The 3804-nt window shown below is 36.9% G+C and overlaps 1 non-coding gene across 1 annotated transcript; it reads left to right on the top strand.

Annotated features, from left to right (window-relative positions):
* The first annotated feature begins 849 nt into the window (after positions 1-849).
* Positions 850-931, top strand: Trnal-aag. The gene has a single exon. It is a non-coding gene; the product is annotated as a tRNA-Leu (tRNA).
* The last annotated feature ends 2873 nt before the right edge of the window (positions 932-3804 follow it).

Raw genomic sequence — 3804 nt, 5'->3', positions numbered from 1 at the left:
CTTTATGGACGACGTTTCAATTAAAGGAAAAAAGTTCGTTTTAACCGAAAGTTCACTATAACCGGGTTCATTATAAGCGGACTTTACTGTAGTTTTTTGCAAAAGAAATGAAAATAAGGAACAGTTGAGAAACACATTTTTTAAATTTTGATATTTACAGACGCAGACGCGGATTTTCAGAAGCAAATTCAATTTACTTTGCAAATCAAACTACGTCCTTTCAACCAATTTCGGCATTAATTCATACAACCCAAAACACACAAAATTACATTGAGATAATATTGGCAGAACTGCTGCTAACGAATCGAATGCTCATCAACGTGTCCGCAACTTTCTAAATTTTAGGTTCAAGTATACGGTTTGAATGTTTTGGAGATTTGAAAAGGAGAATTTCTGGTTGACTTCAGAATGAATTCCAAGCAGAATTACTTGCAATTAAAACGTCGATATTTTAATGATTTAAATTAATAAATTTCGCCTTTGAAGAGGAATTTTTGATTAATGACGCGGTTTCCAGCTTCATTCTTGCGATTTCAAGTCGGTCGAAAACGGTTTGGCAGATCTGGAAGTTTCGATTTGCGCTTAAATAAATTCAAATTTAATGCGCAATGAAAATTTAAATAAGTTGTTGATAAGTTGAGTTTGTTGATAAAAATGGAAACCGAAATGAAAGAGCTGGAACCGCAAATGTAAATTATCCCATAACGTTTATTTATCATCCTAGTTGCACGCCCAATTCTAAAAATAGAAAAATTCCAAATGTGCGACGGTTTCCGAACGTTAATCTTTAAGTGACTATTAATAAAATCAAAATTTGCCAGATTTGTGGATACTGGAAGAAACTTTGCAGGTAGCGTGGCCGAGCGGTCTAAGGCGCTGGTTTAAGGCACCAGTCTCTTCGGAGGCGTGGGTTCGAATCCCACCGCTGCCACTAACTTTTGGAAAAATTACCAAAAAGCTTTAATTTCCACATGTTTGAGCCCCAATTCGGCTTCAATGGCATTTTTTTCCACGTTTTGCCCACACGAACAGCCACCATTTTCAAAAGTTCACTCTGTGCACACTCTTAACGTTCCAAGTTCCTTGACTTCGGACTTCGATGCAAATATTTTAACTAACCAACCACTTAAATCAGTTTCCCATGGTTAAAATGCTGCTTTGGCCTCGCGAATGCTGCCCAAATGATTTAAGGTATTAAACGCTAATATTAACAATACAAATTTTCCGAACCTCATCTGCTCCATATGTTTGCCCTTGTGCCCCCCAAATTGTGTCTTCTGTCCTCTGTTTTGTTCATTAAACGCACGCTTCTTGAAAGTTAATGTAGTTTTCACTTGATACAGTTTGCACGTTTGCCATTAAATGCAATTTAAAATAATAGTGGACGTTTCGACAAAAAAATCGACGTAAATATTTAAGCCTAATAGACGTTAATTCGATTTGAAGCATGGCAGGGCCTGAAAAGTTAATCTGCCCTGTAAGGGGCCGAATCCCAGTAGAGCTAAGTATCTTTTAGGATTTTGCTGCCTCAATAAAATTTGATGAGTTATCCGAAACGATCGAGGGTAACTTGAGACCTACATTGCTCGGATTGCTTATCAGATTTGAAATGAAATGTTCCGTGTGGTTCAAACCTAGATACATTATTAGCTTTATTCACGAGTTTTTACTTACTTGACCATTCATATGACAAGTAAAAATGAGAATTATTGTCAAATCCATGTTCTAGCATCTCTTGACTAACCAGCATTGTTCAACGCTCTGAAGCAATATCAATTTTCGAAACACATTGTTAAAACGATTTCCCTGAAGTTTTCCCCGTCCGCGTTTCCCATATTTAAGGATAATCAAGCCGGTTGAAATTTTTGTTTATCTTTACTGTTCTATGCATACAGGGGGATAAAAGCGGGCACAATTTGTGTAGCCTTTTGTCCGAGCACGCACTGCAGTCATCCGCTAAGTCAACTGCAGCGGAATCAAAAGTGCTGTGCAAACAGTGACGGACGTGTACCTGCGACACAATCAAGGCGAGCCGAGAAACGACAAAAAAACAGTCGCCTTCTTCGAATCTGATGGTGAACTTTTGGGGGATGTTAGTTGGATGCCAATCAAATGATCATCGCTATGAATCAGAGCATCATTGTTTGATTTGCTAGTCGTTTCATTTGCTTGAAAGGGAGGTGCAGATAAAGAGAAAAAAGTTATAAATTGAGATATTTTAACTGTTATTGATAATTTTAAATAAACCAGAAGCTAATGTTGTTGTCTTGAATGAATGCTAAGAATGTTGTCTTGTCGACAGCAATTTCTTCCAGCAAAAGTAGATTTGCAGTACTAACTTTTATAGAATAGAATTGATATAATCATTAAATCGTAAAGGTGCGTCCAGACCTGACGAGCCCAACCTGAGCCGAGCCTGAGTCGAGCCTGATTCGCGACAAATTCCGTTTGATGTTTCGTCAAAACACCGACATACGATCTATTTTCTATCGGTGTTTTGGCGAAACAGCAAAGGAATTTGCCGCGTATCAGGCTCGGCTGCTCAGGTCTGAAAGCTCTTTTAGAGCTCTAATGATGTGTTTTAAAATTAAATAATGACGGCTTCTTATAGGCTAATTAAATAATGACGGCTACCATAGTTCTACTTCCTCATATCTAATAAAGCTAAAACTTTCATGAGTTGAATGGAATTTTGTCAGTAATGCAAACGGAATGTAGAAGAATTCATACGGATATCTTCTAAGCGCTGATGACAGTTCAGTTATTGTATACAGGTTGTATACAAACAATACATCAAAATTGGCGTCATTCCTCTGGAGATGTTGTCTGGCGGTGTTTAAGGAGTACAGAAAAAATAGTAAAAATTATTAATTGTTATTAAAACAGAGAAATTTGCAAAAAACTATATTAGAAAAACGGTAACAATGTTTTTCAAGGCAATCTGCCTAATTAACATTACGTAAATACCTGTTGCTTCGTAATTATTTAAAACTCCGGTAACCATGGATAAATAGAGAAAGTGACAATAAGATAGACAAGGATAAACGGTAAATTCAACAGGAATCTGAAACAGCTGAAAACAGGAATCGTTGACGCAACATTTTCGAAACTCATAACCTCGAATTATTAATTTGTTTACAAATTACGAAAACATACATTTGAGTCGGTAACTCCAAACAAGTGCCTGTGTAATCACCTTATTATGCACTCTTCTCGAGCAGCTTCTCGTATTCGGTTAATTAACTCCTGCTCAATTTATACCGGTGTTCAGTAATCCATTGGTTTAATGTGATCTTACATACATGGTAGGAATGTAGCGGGTATTTATTTGGTGTCTGGGAAAGTGTCAGTTGTTGTACAATGTTCTGAGTGCCCCTGAAAGGCTCTTCTCAATTATGTCCAATACTTGTTCCTCTTTGTCTGGAACCCAAACATCTATTGCCGTCCACTATCTTCCTGGAACCACTCTCTTCGCCCTTTGTTGGCGTGAGTTCTTTCAGCTTCTGCTATGTTACTGCAGCATTTCCATTGAACTAATCGCATATCCGCAAATTCGTGAAAGGAAATTGAAAGTAAGTCACAGTTTGGCTATCCACCTGTAACTATCTGGTAATGACAAAAAACATCATTGCCGCTGTGACTTTTCATCAAAAAATTGTAGAACAGAACTTTTTCAATATCGAAAATTTTCATAATTTGAAGCAAACATCGTAATTTTTCTTTTTGAATGCTTAAGTATTCCAATATGCTACCAATTAAACATGGAACCATTTCAAAATAATGCTTAATAACAAAGTTGAAATT

Source organism: Dendroctonus ponderosae, unplaced genomic scaffold (assembly GCF_020466585.1).
Source record: "Dendroctonus ponderosae isolate FM_Combo_2020 unplaced genomic scaffold, Dpon_F_20191213v2 Dpon_F_20191213_1, whole genome shotgun sequence".
NCBI lineage: Eukaryota > Metazoa > Arthropoda > Insecta > Coleoptera > Curculionidae > Dendroctonus > Dendroctonus ponderosae.
The sequence above is the reverse complement of the archived record's forward strand: the minus strand, read 5'-3'. Positions and strand labels throughout refer to the sequence as shown.